The sequence below is a fragment of the Eulemur rufifrons genome, chromosome 16, assembly GCF_041146395.1.
Source record: "Eulemur rufifrons isolate Redbay chromosome 16, OSU_ERuf_1, whole genome shotgun sequence".
NCBI classification, from domain to species: domain Eukaryota; kingdom Metazoa; phylum Chordata; class Mammalia; order Primates; family Lemuridae; genus Eulemur; species Eulemur rufifrons.
The window spans coordinates 17310308-17329675 of NC_090998.1; the positions used below are offsets into that span (position 1 = coordinate 17310308).

General features: G+C 34.2%; 1 protein-coding gene across 5 annotated transcripts in view; it reads left to right on the forward strand.

The window, feature by feature from the left end:
- The first annotated feature begins 291 nt into the window (after window positions 1-291).
- The window catches only part of PIK3C2G (phosphatidylinositol-4-phosphate 3-kinase catalytic subunit type 2 gamma), a 372544-nt gene continuing 353467 nt past the window's right edge, over window positions 292-19368 (forward strand). For 3 of the 5 annotated variants that reach the window (XM_069491533.1, XM_069491536.1, XM_069491538.1), the window contains exon 1: window positions 17247-17305. The gene's annotated coding sequence lies outside the window, so the exon portion shown is untranslated. Of the gene's footprint in view, window positions 342-17246; window positions 17306-19368 lie in introns of those variants that run through there. The other 2 variants (XM_069491534.1, XM_069491537.1) reach the window with 1 other exon arrangement.

Below are 19368 nucleotides of genomic sequence, written 5' to 3' on the forward strand. Positions count from 1 at the left end.
ATTGGTCTCCTATCCCAATCCTTGGGAATTAGTGAAAGAGGGAAATTTAAACAACTAGATTATTATAATACTAGTAACAGTTTGGGTGTATAAATTAAATGTGTCAGTAGTAAGTATTAACAGAAGAGATTGGAGAAACTGATTTTATCAATCACTCAAAGTGCGCAAACAAATCATGAGAACATGTAGTTTTGTTTGTGTAGCAACTGATAAGATAAAATCAACAGTGGCCAGAACTCCTTTTATAGTGTTGTAGTAAATCATTAAACATGAAATGAGCTTCTGAGCAAGCCGACATGTCTAATGGCAAGAGAAATAAAACTTAAAGAAGAAAATATAAGGTAAGTAGTATGAATGTACAGTGTATTGTGCAATGTAATCTGTAATGAAGCTTCTAATATCAAAGGTGTTTGACATATGATCATAAAAATGCCTGAATAATTATAAACTAATTCACAAATGGAATTTGAATTCCATAAGCAAAGTTTTTGTTCATGTGTGTGTATAATATATATATAATTTCTTTAATTTCAAGGATAGTTTACCTGGATAACAATTGTTGAGAGCAGAGGGCAAAACAAGAATAATTTAGTCCAATAATTTAATTATTGAGGATCTTGGTTCAAAATTCTTCTTTTAGATATGACAATTTAAACCCAGAAAGAATAAATGATATGGTCAAGATCAGTATCTCACTTCCACCTTGTCCAAAGCACAATTCAAATTCAAAGAAAGTAGACAATAAAATAAAAACTTTAAAAACACAGACAACTATAGACAATCGCAATTAGCATACATAAAGAATAGTAATCACTTACAGTGGGTGCTAAACTATCAAGAAACAAGTGGTGAGAAAATAAAGTCCTTATTAGAGAGCCATCAAGTCAGTTTTTTTCATCTATTTAGTTTACGAAACTGGCTTTCATTTTTAATGCATACTTCCATTTCCTATAATTCCTCCACTTTCAAATAGAATTTCAAATACAGAAACTCTAAATGTGATATTGGGTTTCATACTTACTTTAATAATATGCTTATAGAAAATTAAAACAAAACTAAAAAGTTTGGAAAATATTTAAAAGGCACTAAAAACTCTTTAATTTATTAAATATCCTGGGGAAATTTATGTGCTGGGTATTATAATAGATAAAAGAAATACCAAGAAAATTATGACTAAATCCCTGCCTTCAAGAGCTTATATTCAGTAGGAGAGAATGAAGTGATGATTATAGTACAAGATACAATGTGATCATAACTATGAGAAACAGAGACTGTATTATACAAGTTTACTATAAAATAGTGATGAAAGAACATTAGCTGTCAAAATGATCTTGGTAAATTGAAGATATCAAATCAAGCAAAACAACTTTATCTACTAAAGAAAATGTCTGGAAGAATAATACATTTTTCTCCAAATTCCATAATATATAAAAGAGTAGAAAAGTAACTGCCAGTCAATAGAGGTAATAAAATAATCATAATTTAATAGCAGAGTCTAAAAAGAAAATAAAAAATCCAAAAATAATTTTGGTATAGTTAGCTCCAGTCAAACCTTTAGAAGAGAAATTATAAAATTTAATGTGTTAGGTAGTATAACAAATTAGAATCCTGAAGGTTCTTGGTGGATTGCTGAAAAGGTGTAATACAATAGAAGATTTGGTAGTTTTCCATGATTTGGTAATGGTGAAATTTACCTTACTTTTGGTGGAATTCCCAGCTTATCTCATACCTGCTTTCTGGGTCTCAGAACTACATTTGTCCAGGAGACCCATGAATCAGATCATTTTCTCTATATCTTACATTATCTGTAAAAGTGATTTTCAAGTAAGTTAAAGTGTTAACCAAATCAGGAAAGTACAAGAATTTCCAATCATTTAATCAGGTATATCTTAGGCACTACTGTAATGCTATCAAGTTGCTCCCAACCGTGGAGGGTAACTAAAGGGAAGATCCAGTCTTGTCCACAGGAAGCGTACAATATCTTTGTAACAACAAACATTAATTCTTAAAATACTTCAGAAACAATTATCACAATATGAGGTTAAATACAAAGTATGTAGCATAAATCCTACATAATATTGATGGAATTTTGAAAGCAAGAAAGCACAACCTATTTATAAACAAGACTATTATAAAAGATTCCTTTTGCAGCCAAAGATATGAGTGAGATTCCCAGCTTTACAGTTCTTTCTATGTGGTCCCAGGCAAGTCCTATATTCTCTCCGGCTCTCAATTTCTCAATTGCAAAGAGGATGTATTTGCATTCACTCAGTTTATTTCACAGAATTTTTGTGAGGATCACATGATAAAGCATGTAAACTGAAAAGTACCATAAGAGATTATGTGGGCATGTATATTTTAGCAGCCTGTATTGGGGAGGGGCTATGAGTCAAAAAAAAAAAAATGTAGGAAAACTCTTAGTGGAGAAGGAAACAAGTCATATTTTATTACATGTAGTTCAGGTTTGAGAATATTTCTTACTCAGAAACCAGTGTTTGATTCTTTGTGTTTTACAATCTCTTATTTCCAGTGAATTCCTATTTTAACTCAAAGTTGCCACCTGCATTTTACACATTTTGATTTCATTGTGATATAATTAAAAACTGGAAAGACATATACTCCATAGATTTATTTGTATTTCAATACTTTATCATAAAATTATTAGACTTCCTGAGAATACTTTTGCAGCATCTGTTACTTCGTTTAAAACTTTTATATTTTTCAAAAAAAAAAAAAACTTTTATATTTTTCTTAAAATACTTCTAAATGCTTTAAGAGGAAAAACAACTACCATATTCTCACCAAAAGATAATGTCTTCTATTTTTCAGTGTTCCCATCCAAACTTTACTTACTAAATGACACATATTAGTTATCATTATAGTGTACAATTTGATGCACTACCTATTTAACTTGCAATTTTTTTCGTGTTGCCACATATTCTTCATACCTATAAATGTAGTGCTGACATAAGATTCCAATTATATAATACACCATTATTTGCTTAACCATTTCCCTATAGTTGGATAGCAGGATTGCTCCAAAATTTTCACTATTACATATGGCTCTGATAGGAAAATATTGCTATAAGCTTTTTTTTCATTTCATTAGCTTATTTCCTTATTTATAAATTTGCAAGTTGAGTTGCTAAAGCACATCGACAGTTTGTGGAATACCTAGAGAAATTTTACTATCACCACTCGCCTGATACTGTACAATTTTTCTTAAAACCTCATTAGTATTGGTTTTTATGATTTTAAAATTTTTGCTAGCTTATTAAGAATAAAATATAGTGTTCTTTATGAGAAATTAAGCTTTTAACCAAGAAATAAATTTTCATTGTAAATCTTCAGAAGTTTTTTTGTTCTGTTTTAAGTCAAGCCCATCACAAGACTCGTTGAGCATGTAAGGACAGTGCCCTAATCATCCCTGGCATAATCAACCCGCAGCTGGCAAAACTAAAAGCCAAAACAAATCCTCAAGGACTGTGGGTTGCCTCCCATGCATGGTCGCTTGCTGCCCACCAGGTGGCTACGAAGTGAGCTGTAACTCTCTGAATGTACTGAGGTTCACAGTCAAAACTTACTACCATTACAGGCTTAGAAAGCTGACGTTTCCAGCCCATCACAAGTAGATTCATCTCTCATGGAAAAACACACAGTACTTCTGATTATAAGTCTGATGTATAAAACTGAGTCCAATTTACTAATATGCTAATAACAATATGACTGTCAGACAGACTGGAATTCTCCAGTGGACAGGTCTAGGACAGTCTCTCCTCCCAGGCAGACATATATGAAGACTCAAATTATAATTAAATGCTTGCTTGGCGGACTCTGATGTATAAAAAAAAATACTATCATAATTTGAGTATTTAATGGCAAGAGGCAAAGAGAATCATTTATTTTTATTTTGGAGATAGTCTATCCCAGAATTTCCCAAACCATGTCACAATGTTCTGATGAAGGAAAATACCATGCTGTGTAAAACATAATGTGTATTCAATATATTCTGGAAATGTGCTTCCTCACAGCAGGACTTCTCACAGCTTTTAATATGCCAGTGTTCACTATTGATGTCTAAGAGGGAAATCTCCTAAGCCCTGTTTCCTGAATAGATTTTTTTTTGGAGGGGCAGGCAGAACATTTATTGATATCTCCCAGAACTAGAGAAAAAGGGAACCCAGATTTAGAATAGGGAATTATAATACTCAGAAGACTTCAGTTCCTTCTCCCCCCGTAGATGTGTGGACATCTCTTTTGTGGCACGCCCAACATCTGTAGGGAGAGAGAGCCAAGATCATCAAAATTAGTGAGACTCAAATTAGTGAGAGTTATTGAGAAGCAGAAACTAACCACCTGGATTGTAAGCTAAGGAAATGGTACCTGTGAGTTGCCAAGGGCACGTAAGACTGGAGCAGACACGGAGGAAAGCAAACTTGAGACAGGAAGAAAGCTCAAGTCCTGGTGAAGGAATTGAATTCTTAGATCAAGCAGTGTCTAAAGTCAGCAGTACTCTTCAATTTGCAAGTTATATAAACCTAGAAATCTATAAAATCTCTCTTTCTCCTTATTTGAGTTTGTGGCTGACTTTTGTATGTTTCTGTTACTAATCAATTCTCCTTAAGATCACCATATTCTTTTCTATGTCAAGGTCATATAGTGTATATGTATGGACAACACTTTTGGTCATGTCTTGTTCTTATTATAGGTCGTATATCTCTTTGGGTGATTTATTTTATTTCTGCTTTGACCCATTATGCACTGTTTTTAAATTTATTACTCAACATAAATTTTTTCATTTGCAAGTTCTCCTCATTTTTACCCTCTGTACTACTTGCAGGCATCAAAATGAATTAAGTGAAAAGTTGCAATTACCTCCATATATTTCCATCTCTCTGAGCCACTGAGGTCCTTTTTGTTTTTAGGACTCCAGCACATATCCTCTGTATCCTAAGCTCACAAAACAGTATCTGGCCCTTAACAGACTTGAAGTTCATTGGATTTCTTCTTAGACAAAGTCATCAATCTGTTATGTTCTTTTCCTACAGCATTTGCTGTTTTTGGACTGTATACTCTACTCAAAAATTTGTTATATTTCGCTCCCGCCGCCACCACCTGGGAAAAGATGTACCTAAGGTGACTAACATTTTTAAGAGATAGAGAAAACATACTTGTTAATGACTGGAATAGTATTATGGTTTTGACCTTTCAAGGATATTTACGTTGAATAAGAAGAATTAATTTCAATGGAATGAATATCTAATGGTGGAATTTAACTGAAGATAGTTTGAGACTATAAGCTTTATATACCAACATAAACTATATTAATAAAGTAATTACCTTTTCACCTTATCCTTAACACTGATATTACCCTTGCTCTTCTTTCTCCCCTATTTCTACAACAGGTATTTTCCTTTCATCCTTCTCATGGTCCCTGTAGGCCCTGGATCATCAGTAAACTGTATCTCACAGATTAACTCTATACTATTGAGAATAGCTCTGTGGAGCAAAGTATTTTATAAACTGCTTCCTGGCTCAATGAGAAAGAGAGCCAAACTCTATTAGTCATGTTCACTATGGACAAGAGTGGTTGCTCATGGTACTACAAATTTGCTCTTCCTGACTTACCCAAACATTTGTATGATACCATTAAGATTATTTGGCTAGCATATATCTACATAGCCTTTAAGCAACCAGAATTAGAACTTAAACAAGAATTAGAATCGAAAAATCTTCTGCTGATTTTGGTTATTTAAAAATTGAAACTTCAGGAACACCTTACATCTCACAAAGTTGAAATTTCAGAAATAGAAATGTCATTTTTAAACTTTTATTTATATACTCATCTTAACCCCAATAAGTTTCAAATTGAGAAATACTAATAGTTCCTTTAAAAAAAATTCAATAATACTGCAGTAACAATAATATTTTCTTGAAGGTGATAGATGTGGGATTCCTTCAACTCAAATATGAACTCTAATTATAGGTTTAACTAAATCAATGTAGTTAGAATTAGACAAAGTCAGGTTTTCTCCTGTCTTAGGAAAACAAAATGTTTGTTCCTTACTTAGTTTAGAACATATCAGCTCTAACTGCTAAAGTTTGGCTTGTCCTTAAAAATGTTGACAATGGTGTTACACATTTCCATGTGTTAATACTAGATATAAAAATTTCACATATTAAGGAAGGAGAACAATTTCGTTATTTAGTTATATCAAAGGAAAAATGTGAAATCAACAGAATTTTATTCCTAGCATAGCAGTCAAAAAGACATTTTAATTATTCTAAGTTTTCCATACATTATTATCTTCTTTAACGTTAATCCTCCAAGGGGGAAACAATGTTTGATTGAAAAGAATATAGAATTTTCATAAGGCATGATTTTTCTCAGTACTAAGTCATACTTTTACCCACAATCACAATGAGCTGCTACTTGACGTTTGGAAAAGTATTTCATTTCCAGAAGGTGGCGCTCTTAGAATAGTTGAAAACGCAGGTTTGCTTCCCATCAGAAACAAAGCAGATGTGCATTCATTAACATTCAGGTTAACTGCGATTCTGGAAACAGAGTCGGTATTCAAATCAAATAAATGCCCTGCTGCCCTTTCTTTGCTAGTATGTAAAACTCTAAATATTTTCCTTTATCTGTGACCCAAGTAATTGTCTAGGGAAATTAGCAGCACAGCAATTTAGAGATTGCAGTATTAAAATAGACAAAAATATAAAGGGCTATGTTAGAAAAGCAGGCCAGTTTTACGTGAGAAAATACCAATTTCTGATTTGACTTTTAATAAAGTTCATTTATTAATGTATTTGAATAATATTTCATAACATAAATTGTGTTATACTCAAAGTATATGTAAAATCAGAGAATTATGCAAAATCAGATAATTAGGGAAATTTGTGATTTTTCAGTGATTATTAAAACTATTTCTGGGGTTATAAAAACCTTGTGTTTTAATGAGCATATGGAGAAACTTGAAAAAAGAGCAGAAAAACTAGAATTTCTTTAAAGAAGAAAGTCAAATTCTATTAATTCTTGAATTTTCTATATAGAGTTCCAAGAAATCTTTGCCTGGTAAAATATATGTGGCATTATAGAAGTAATACATTTTGACTACAGTAAATTGATCTGTTTTCTCTGCAAAGACAGATGGAGAACATTTGTGATGTTGCCTGACATTGTGAATATTTATAGCACATTTATTTATTTATATGTCAGTAACAAGAATTTATTCAATGGTCAGATGAAAACTATCATATTTAAAAGGGAAAAGTCCATTTAATCTGTCAAATAATATTTTTCTGGAAGAATTGGAAGTTTTAGTTATCATTTATATCCTGAGTTATTTTGCCTATTTGAGTATTGCTGTTTACCAGTTGTTATATCACACAAACTAAATGCATCTCTAATACAACTGTAAGCATGTGATAATATTAGAAGATGACTATAAACATACTTGAAACTCATCACATGAAATGTATTGAGTACAGCCTTTAGTATCCTGAGTGCATCAATGAGTCCCACTCTTACTTTTGTAGAATTATCTCTAAAGTGCAACATATATTAAAATATCTGTGAGATCGAAGCCATAGATCTCTCTCAATTAAATGAAGAATTATATTGTTATATTTAATCTATTTTTCTTGAAATACATAAAAAAGATGTTTGGTTTATTGAAAAATAATCATTACTTGGTTTTCATTAAATTAAGAATTTTCTATAGTCTTAGTTTATAATGTATTATATTATAGAAATATGCATACCATACCCATTTGTTAGGATTGGGGAGGATTGCAAATTAGGCCAGTAATTTATCTTAAGAAGGAATGAAGTTACGAAAGCTACAAGTGACATTTTGATAATACTCTTATTTCTACTAATGATCCATCTCTGAATGCAATAAACTCTACTTAATTATTTTCAAATATAAATTATATTTATTCTTTAAATATTTTTCAATTAGAGTTAGTTTAAGCAAAGGGATATTGCAGAAAAACATTCAGTAAAAGGCTACAAGACATAATTTTTCAAATATTAATGTTTGGAATGAAGTAGACCAAATATTCAGAGTTAAATCAATATTTTTAGTTCTCAGACAAATATAGATATAGGTTATTACAATCTCTGAGCAGAGTACAACAACTTAAGTACAGGATGTTACTGAAGCTATAGAACTGATGTGGTACAAATTCCTGACTCAATTTTGCTCAACAAACAGGGCTAGTCTATTCCTCCCCCTAGCCCACTCTAATCAAGCCCAAAATGATCAAGTCAAGACACCAATACATTCACTGGCAGCCAGAGCATATTAAAGACTCTCGACACAAGATAGCATAATCCAGAAGATCTATAACAATGAAAATAATATATGATAGTATCGAGAGAAAAAGTAATATCTTTTCCTCACCCATCGCAAGACTCACAGCTGAGGCACCTATAATAAAAGACAGATGAATAAGAGAAAAGCATATAAATTTATTTGGTAAAAGTTTTATAGGGTGCAGGAGCTGTCAGACATGAAGACCCAAAGAAACAGGGATGCTTATGTATCTTTAGGCTAAGTTTCATGAAGAAGTGGATAGTCGTGAGAACGTGTGGTCGGAGGACATAAATAAGTGTGATCTAATGGTGGTCAATGGGTGGGAATGGGGGAAACTTAGCAAGGCCTGTTTGTTCGGATTCAGCTGTGTCCCTGTGTCTCCAGAGACAAGGACATTTCTTTCCTCTGGGTATGAAAAGAGTAGTTCTCCAATGAAAGTCTGATGACATACTTTAGAAGAAGGGCAGAGAATTCTTTCATGACCTGCTTCAGGGGAGAAGGGCAGGAGAAGGTCAGAGAGTAAACTTCCTGCTTCTGCTGTTTCTCAAAGGTCAAGCTGCCATATTTGGGGATAGCATGTCTCGAACCCCACTAATATAAATTTGGACAGTGATTGCCTCTGGGAGGAGGAGTGAGGCTTGTTTTGAAAGACATATGAGGAAATTTTTAACGGGATGATGGAATGTTTTATATCTTGACAGGATTAGACAGGTCTATGTACTTTTCAATGCTCGTCAGGCTGTGCACTTAAGATCTATGCCTCTCACTGTATATAAACTATATCTCAAGACAAATTTTAATTCAAACAATATATTAGGGAAAAAAAGAGAACACTTTAAAAGCTGTGCTAAAAAATTTTATGGGATAGAAGAGGAATTCTTTTTCCTTGCTGCATCAGCTTTGTCTCCAGCGAGCAACAAAATGAATAAAATAAATAAGCCAATAAATTAAAAAACACAATGTTTTACGAATGCATACAGTTGAAGTAGAAATGATACAATAAAGGTGTGGATATATGAAAGGCCAGAAGCAAGATCAAGACCTGCCCAATTGTTTAAAAATATTTGTTGGTGCTTATTATATTCAAGAAGCAGGAGGATGTGAATAAAGCACAAATTCTATATTATAGTAGGAGAATAAATATATATGTACACACACACATTATCATACAAGACAGAAGGTTATAAATGCCTCAAGATTTGCCTAGGTAAATAGCAATGCAATTTCAGAAGTATAAGAGAAGATATTAATGTTACAAGGGTTTTATCTTGATACCTTAAATGTTAAAAGGTAAAAATACACTTACAAAGGAAATTAGCACAGTGACTATTATGATCTGTAGTTGTAGCACAACGATACTGTTGAAGCACTAAAAGTATTCCTGTATTTCCCAAATGTGCACAACATAATTCCAGTTTGATCATCACTGTCCCTTAGGGTCTATATTCTAATTATCTGGCCAGAGTGATAACACACAATGATTAGTAATAAAGCTATCCAATACCCTATCTGGAAGCTTCAACTAACTTTCTTTCATTTTTAAGAGAACAGTTAACCAAACTTTATCTTCTGCTCCTTGCTCCTCAGATTGCATATTTCAGTTTTGCTCTCACCCCAGCAAACTTATGAGCCATAAAGCAGTGTGAATTTTCTGAGCTACCCCAAAGAGACAAACCTGAGTAAGAGAAAAAAAATGCATACTAAGCACTTAGGTATTAAATTTGAGAACCATGAGCAGTTTACTTTAACCAAAGGGTTTGTGGATAGAGGAATACGTGGGGATTTTTTATTTTTATTTTTAAAGAATTAGGAAGTTTTCTCATCATATCTTATGCTGAGAAGAAAGTCTGAATTTTTTTAAATGAATCCTCTATCTTTGTCCACTCTGTACTAATTATTGAACATTCATTTTATATGCATTTAGTGTTTTGTTTTTCAGAATGGAGTTCCAGACTTTATTAAATCACATTTCAAGTGGTTCATGTATGGCCATTATTTCTTGGCTTTTTCAAACCAAAACATCTGGAAAGTTGTAGTAGATGTGAAGGTACTATAGAATGTTTATTAAAATTAATCTAATGATTAGTAGTATAAATATTCAATGGATGAGTTCTTTATTTTAATGTCTTTGAAAATAATTATTTGTAAACAAATTTCCACTACAACTTTTGGGAACTTTTCAAAAATATTTACAATATTTTATAATGTTCTTATTATGAACCTGCACCTGGAAATAGTTTGAATCTATTTTGATTCTATTTTTTGTAAGTGATGTAAGTAATTATTTGAATCTATGGCTACTGTGGTAGTTAATGCAGTTTTAATATAAATTCTGTAACAAAGATACCCAAAATGCAGCAGTATAAACAAGACAGAATTTTCTCTCTCTAGTGTTTTCTCTCTCTCCCTCACTTCTACATCGAAAATGATGATAAGAACCAGCAGTTCAGCTTTGCCACCCTCAGCACAAGTCTTCTTCACTATCTCCCAGTTGATGTGTGTATTGGGGACAGACAGCAGACAGGAGGGTGCACGTATAATTCTTTTAAGGGCACACCTGGAAGAATCAGACATGATTTCTTTTCTTTGGATTTCTTTGGATTGACTAGCATGAGTAACTTACCCATATTTGGTTGAAAGAGAGGCTGGGAAATATGGACTTTGACGGTTTGGCCATTGTTATGGAAGGAGACAGTAAAGAATACCAGGAAACACCTTGCAGTCAACTGCCCAAATATCCAGGTATATGACAATAGGAAAAGTACAGCTGTCATTTTTTAAGGCCATGATCAAATACTACTGGATAGAAATTTCAAACATTCCCTGCCCTGGCAGTGAAATACTTCTGTTTATTAGCTGGGAGGAATTATGTTATCTAGGAGGAATTCCTTTGTCCCTTGTCATTTATGATTCCTATTTTCTTTTCTCTGGGAGATTCTTTGTTCTATGGTGACCATAAGAACTGGTTTGCCTGTGACTGTCTTGATTTATACTCATTGTCCTTGTGTAATATCAACATTCAATTAATTCATTATTCTAAATATGTATCCATTTCACTCTCACAAGTATTTGATTACCCTGTAATTATCTGCTAAGGGAGGGAATTAGAAAAATTCTCTCCTTTGAGCTGCCCATATTTTGTGATCTGTATTCTGCAAAACCAGTTGGGAAGCTCTGGAGTTGCTTTAAAGGTCAAACATGCATTGGCTTTTGCAGAGCAATACAATTTCCTCAAAAACTTAGCATGCTTTTGATCTAGTTGCTTACAGCCAAATCCATGGGCAAATAACCATAACCAGTTACCTAATCTAGACAGTGTTGCTATGCTTGCAGATTATCTTTTTTATTTACTGGTTTCTTTGTTCAGCATGTTTTGCTCTTCCTCAATTTAAGGGTGTCAACTTTGAAGCTTTCTAATATTAGTTTAGGTAGGAAAGCATCACTCAGCCTGACCTTTGGAACTAGAATGGACTTCAATTAACTGAGATGCTTTAATGCACACACTTGAAGAAGCCAGAGGTCTATTTACTGCTAAGGCTGCTTTTTAAAACTCACTTCTTATAACTAGCCCAAGTACATCTCGTCACAGAACTTTCCACATGTATCAGTCAACATATATCAATATTTTAAGTTTTTCAATGTTGTAAATTTCCCCAAAGCATTCACAGAAGTTACATGTCCTTGTAGCAAGTAATCTACCCTTTTAAGGATTGCAAGTGACAATTTTACCAAATGTTTTACCATGGCATAATAAGAATCACTAGCTTTCCAGCCTACAATATCTATGTTCTTGTCAAATACTCCCAACTGTTAGACCAAGGTCTCATTTTTCAAAATTATGGTAGAGCCCACTTCTAGTAATCAAGTTATGTTTTATTTAAAATTAGATGCTATTAAAAGAGAGGGGGGAGCCTAAAACCTAGCATTTTAAACAAGATAGAAAGTTATGTCTCATTAAATATCAAGTGGTAGGCGGTTCACTGTTGGCAGGGCAGCTCTAGCCTTCTCGACGACATGAGAGTTCTGTCTCTAGATTCAGGGAAGCTACTTAACTTTTGCCATCACGTGACAATTAGAAAGAGGGAAAGGTGCCAGAATACTGGACAGAAATACTCTGTCCTTTTAAGGACAAAGCCAGAAGTGTCAAATTTAGTTTTTGTGTAAATTCCGTTGTCTAGAATTTAGACACATGGTCATACCTCTCACGCAGGAGGCTGAGAAAGGCAGTCTTTAATTGCACGGGCATGTGACCAGTTGAAACACTATTATGGAAAGAGGTTAAGAACAGATATGAGGTGACAACTCACAGTCTGACACATTGCTGTGTTATTCAGAAATAAATCTAAATATTTAAAGCAGGAAAGATGCATTTAATACAGAGAAGAAAATACTTTCCACAATAATGAAAGGAGGAGCCAGAGTTGTGGGCTCTAGTCTGGAACAGAGCACGATGGAACTGACACACCCAGGGACCGAAGTGACCACTGGAACTACTGAATACAAAGACCCCACCTTCAAGACAATCCTAAAGTTAGAAAGCTGGGAATTAGCTGTCCCCACTATTTTGCCACAGCTGCTTCTCAACATCAAAGGAGTGAAGACTAGACGCTGAAGTATTGCTTGAGAAAGTAAGATCTTACTTGCCAGTAGAGGGAGGGGGAAAAAAAGACAAAGGCAACACAAATTCTCCTTGCTTCTACCTTCTAAAATTTGTGCAAATACAACTTATTGGTAGAACCTAATTCTCATCCTGACCCTTGGCTGCAAAGGCACATGGGAAGTGTCACCGTTAGACATTCGGAATCTACAGTGAGGCCCCTCAGCACAGCATGTAGTATTAAAGCATTGCTTTTCCCCAAATGAATAAGGCAAAGCAAATGATCATTTGCTCTTTTTTATTATATGTATTTATGGTATAAAACATGATGTTTTAACATATGCATACATTGAGAAATGGGTAAATCAAGCTAATTAGCATATATATTATCTTACCTGACATACTTACCATTTTGTGGTGAGAACACTTAAGGTCTACTCTTAGCAATCGTTACTAACCATAGTGACCATGTTGTACAATAGATAACTTGTATTTAGTCTTCCTGTCTAACTGAAATTTTGTATCCTTTGACTAACATCTCCCCAGTCTCTCTACCCTTAGTTTTTGGTAGCCACCATTTTACTCTCTGCTTTTATGAATTTGACTTTTTTAGATTTCACACATAAGTGAGGTCATGCAGTATTTGTTTTTCTATGTCCAGCTTATTTTACTCACCTTACTATCCTCCAGGATAATCCATGTTGTCACAAATGACAGGATTTTCTTCTTGTCTAAGGCTGAAGAGTATTCCATTGAGGATATACATATATTCAATCTACTCTACAATGAACCTTTCATGTGTGTTTATTGTTTAGTAATTGAATAACCTTTTTAAAATGATTGGATCAATTTCATAAAAATGTTGAGACAGTTTGTATGAGGTTTAGAAATATTAATATAAATGTCTGGCTCCTTTATACTTAACTTTAAACAAATAATATTTTTGAAGGTTTAAAAGCTCTATTTTTTATCAATAATTTCATATTCTATTGATTCATTTTTTTCCTCCTCTCAAGCTAAAGTGAATGAATGAGCAAACAACTTACTTTTCATATAGCAGCGATGCAGCTAGCATTTAATGTCTAAATAACTTGATCAAAACATTTCCCTTTCATGGGCTGGGCCTGGTGGCTCATGCCTTTAATCCTAGTACTCTGGGAGGCCAAGGCAGGTGGATCGTTTGAGCTCAGGAGTTCGACACCAGCCTGAGCAAGATCGAGACTGCATCTCTACTAAAATTAAAAAAAATAGCTGGACAACTAAAAGCATATAGAAAAAATTAGCCGGGCATGGTGGTGCATGCCTGTAGTCCCAACTACTTGGGAAGCTGAGGCAGAAGGATCGCTTGAGCCCAGGAGTTTGAGGTTGCTGTGAGCTAGGCTGACGCCACGGCACTCACTCTAGCCTGGGCAACAGAGTGAGACTGTCTCTAAAAAAACAAACGAAAAAAATTTTCCCTTTCTTTTTCAGTTTCCCATATTTGAAATAGAAGTATACAAATAGCTGCATTATATCTGCAACTGCCTTCATTTGTTTTTCAGAAAGGTACTAACTAGGTTCAGATCACTCTATTAGGCAACAGGGAAGTTGTACTTGTCCACTCCATGATGGCAGGACGTTGGCAGTCTTGTTCACCATAATATATCCAGTACGAGGCAGCTGCTAAGTACCCAGTAGGTACTCTTTTCAGAATTTTTTGCTTAATATGTGTGATCCTGCTTTAAAAAGGGTTTATACGAATAACACCAGGAAGAGAATGAGAGGGAAATTGCTAAGCCTACATGGAACATGCATGTAGCCTGTCTCAAGGTCTGGATCATAACTCTTTGCATTAAATTTTAAAGATAACTCTTAAATTCTATTCTACTGGCAAAGTCAGTGTTGAAGAATCTTTCTCCGGTTTAGGGCAAGACTACAGGCTACTTAGCAAGGACACTCATAGACCTTAATTTGGAATGCATATTCTGAAATTAAGGCATTTTGAACAAAGACATTACATTTACTATCAAGTGGGGAAAAACAAACGTATTTAGAAAAAATTAGAAGGTTATATGTACTTGGATATCGATTTCTTAATGGGATGAGCAGGAACATTTTAGGAGGCTATTCAACCAAGACACTCAAAATTTGCATCATACAATAAAATGCATAGACAATATAACCTAAGTAATATAACCCAACACATAGGAATTTGAAAAAACTGGCACTGCAAAGACTGTCTTTTTTAAAATTTGCAATTTTAGTGTTGAAGGTTGATCATTTTGTCTTAAATGCTTTACCTAAAAACAGAGTGGACTACTACCAGGTAAGAGAGAAGATTTTACATATTGAAGTCTTAGGCATGGGACAAAGCCATGAAAAAGTAAATTATAAAAATAGAATTAACTGTCCACTGGATTTTATTTTTAATCAAAAGTTCTATTAAAATAGGTAAACACGCATGTTAAGCAAGGATATAGATGATATCGAAGGACATATTTTCAAAGGAAACAAAGTACAAAGAACATTTTGGTACCTTTTCTTGTTAATGAATAATGAATATCAAACTGTTCTAACCTTAATCTTTCAGTTTTACCAAGATTAGATTGTTCCTTTTCAACCCAGTACAACTCTCATAGGCCCTCCTCCAAAACGTACATGAGTCTACCTTAATGTATGATAAGATATTTGTAGCTACAAAATTTTCCAGTTCTTCATGGGATTATTTCTTAAAATAGTGGCTTATTTTAGGAATTAAAGAGATGTTAAATGTTTAGCATAATTGTATTTAGGAAAAATTGCTGCATGTAAAGTTACTTTTGGAATCCTCTACCTCTCCAGAATTCCAAAGTTAAGAATTGCAATCCAGGTTATTATTAAAATATAACGATGCAGTCATTTCCCTGTGTGGCATTACCCTCCAGTTTTAGTGTTACAGCAAGTGTTACAGCGGGTGGTTCCGAGGACAAACCCAGCGACACACAGAGTCGGAAAATCAAGATTTATTCACCACCAAATTCTGAGCCCTGTCTACCTGATTTTTTCCACTTTTATTAAGTTGGGGTGGTCCGAGGGGTGGGGTCTTAGGTGGCTAATGCGCCACCAGGTAATAGGTTAGTTGATGTGTCAGGTAATAGGTTTAGTGTTATGCGGATGTGCACCAGGTAATAGATTAGTTGATGCGCCAGGTAATAAGTTAATATTATGCTGATGCGGGTCTTCCGTGAGGGGTGGGGAGTCTCAGGTGGCTGATGCACCAGGTAATAGATGAGGGTTTTCCTTATCATTAGGTTAAGCTTCCACACTGCTATACACTCTCACATGTTTGTAGCTCTGTAGCAGAAGAGGTTCAAAGAGCTGTGTGTACCATTCTGAACCTTCAACATTATAAATATCTTTTCATAAGCAGCATTGAATAGATAAAATTCTCAATTTTCTATTCTCTTCCCTTCCATCCAAGAAATCAATCTTAGAAAAAACTAATACAAATTTTAAAAGAAAAAATTAAACAACAAGAAAAGGATCCTGTGACATGTTTTGGTAACAAAGTAGTGATTCCATTTACTTTTGGCTCCTAAAACTTTCTCCCAATAAAGCAAGCATGCTTCTGGCTGAGCCTAGTTTACTTGGATGCATTTATATAATTTCTTGTGTTGCCTCAAAGTTTCCACACATTGCTCAATTTCAATAGCAGTACACCAAAACAACAGTCTACTCACATCTATTTTCTTGTTCCTATTGAAAATATTCCTTTTCTGCTTTTTGCTATTTATTTTCAAATATTATTAGATAACAAGTATTTTTAAATTAAAATTTACTATGGATCTTGAGGTTGAGCAAAAAATTTAAAATTTTTCTTAGCTAGAAAAAAAATCTGAACTTATTAAATTCTAAGTAAATAAAGACAATGTTTAGATAGTCCAAACTCACAGGATGGCTAGAATAGCATTTTCAAGGGCTCACCTCTGCTGTTAATTAAGACCACTGGTTTCACCAGCCCCAACCATCCTCACATTCAAATGCATGATTGCATAAGAAAATGTAATTTGAGGAGAAATGTGCTCACCTTACACATTTTTTAAAATATATTGTTGTTTGTATATTGCTGTTCAATATCTTCTGGCACAAATTCTGTTCCGCACAAAGAAGCTAATTTATTGTTAGGTTTTTGGCTTAAATCCTGTATTCATTATGTCAGTGCAAACCCTTTTTTTTTTCCATACAACCCTCTAGCGTTTGATGAAAAATAGATTTCCAAACATGCCAAACCTGCCAAACAGGAATAAAAGCTTCCAGTGGAAGCATCACGTTCCCTTGAAATAGAAGTGTTTTGGCTTGTGTGAGCATATTTGACTCTTGACAAGAAGTGAGGTCAGGTTTCATTTCAGGAAGCTGCATGCTTCAGGTAAGACGTTAAAACAAATAAACTTCCTATAATCGATTAAATACATAGGGGATATTTCGATTCAATGTATCATTGAGGCAAAGTAGCTCTTTAATTATATTGTGATACTTAAGTGGTAGATAAATTGAAAAGCTAAGGTTGTGCCATGTTTTGAAATAGAGATATCTGGCTTGTAAATATTCTCTAGAGTCTACAACCAGAAGATAGAGCTTTCCTAAAAAACTGAGTATTCTCTCTCTCTCTTCCTCCTCTCTCTTTCTCTCTCTTGTCTCTGTCTCTCTGTCTCTCTCCCCACCCCCATCCCTAGCTGGCTACCCTAAAGATTGCATTGCTGTCATATCATTTCATCAGAGACTTGAGCTAATTTCAGTCAAGTCTGCCGGTAGACTTTCCTTTGTGCATGTTCCTTTTGGTGTCTTGAAGCCAGTGCCACTAGTCTACAGACTGTGTCCCCATGATGACTCCAAAAGGAAATTTTTGTTAAACGGAAGGTGGATATTCTTAACATATGGGCTCGAAACTGGCAGCAGCTGCTGCTGGAGAGAAGTGGCTGTTCTATTTCTGTTTTGTCACTCGGTGCTGGGCTCCTTCTCCGTCCTGTCTGCCTACTTCTTTATCAGCAGCTCCCCGAGGGCCAGTGTGAACCCAGTGTGTGTCCCAGTGGTCCCCTTACGTTCTTACCTAGTGAGCAATTATGTTTCTGATGCTTGGGATTGAAGGTAGAGATAAGATACAGGCCTGTCTTTAAAACTAATCGTAAAGACATTATACTCATGTATAGTGTTCATCTTTTTAAATGTACTAGCTAAAGTAATACTGTATATCAGGTAACTGATTCAGAGAGGGAGGTTAAAGAACACATACTACCCATGTCATTAATAATGTCATTAAGAGCTTGGATTTGAATCAAGATTTTCATATTCCAATTCGAGGGCTCTTACCGTGACATGTTACTTGTATTCCATGCATGTCTACCTGCCATTTGGGCCAGGTGGAAAGCAAGTTGGTGACTTGAGCACCAGAAAACAGTACCATGATTGGGCTGGTGGAAAAATAAGACAGCTTCATACAGCTCCTGTAGGAAAGAGTCATATTAAGTAGGTGAGGCTTCTGTCTCCACTGATTCATTGAATAAACACAATTATGTGTTGCTGTTGCAAGCCCCAAGGCAATGATTTCCTTTTACTTTTTTTTCCTGCCAGAGCTGGGATCATTTTGGTGGTGAGGAAATCCTTTCCAAGTAAGCAAAAGCAGTTTAATTCTCTTAGACCTTAGGAGGAAAAAGTGATAAAATAAAATTTCCTATCTAGAAAAGTATTGCACTGTATTTCTAACTAAATTACTACCACTTTGCCAAATTAATGATCTGATGAAATGGCATAGAGATAATCACAGCAAAAAATGAATGGTTCAATTATTTAGGCATAAATCCATTTTAACTGTTATCAGCTCTTAGCAATAGACCTTGTATGACACAATTTGTGCATTTTTTAGTCAATGTGATTTATTTTTCTGGTTGCTGGAATAGTTTCAAGAATTATTTTTAGCTACAAAATACGGGTGATGTGTACCTTTGAACTTCTTACACAAAAATGTTTTTTTCTTGACAACTTCATTTCTAAATTTTTCCAATTTTATTGTGGTTTTTTTCTTTGTGAGAGTTATGTAGATTTTTTTTTTTAAGTTTAAAACGTATGAGTTGTTCTGTAGTTATCTTCTTTTTATTGATTTTTAACTACATTGGAGACAGACAGAATAGTCTGTATAATACTGACCTTGAATTATATTAAAAGTCGCTGAATATAGGGTCAATTTTCATTTCATAAGCGGTACTTGTTCTTTAAAAGAAGGTGTAATTTCCAACTATTAGATGTGGTATTCTATAACATGTTGGTAACATCAAGCTTGTTAATTGTATTTTTCAAATCTTCTATACAGCTAATGATATTTTTGTCTGATCTATAAATGATGTGAGATTACTGTTAAATCCTTTCATTATGAAAGTGGATTTGTCGGTTTCTCTTTGTAGTGCTACAAAATGTTGCCATGTAAATTTTGAAGGA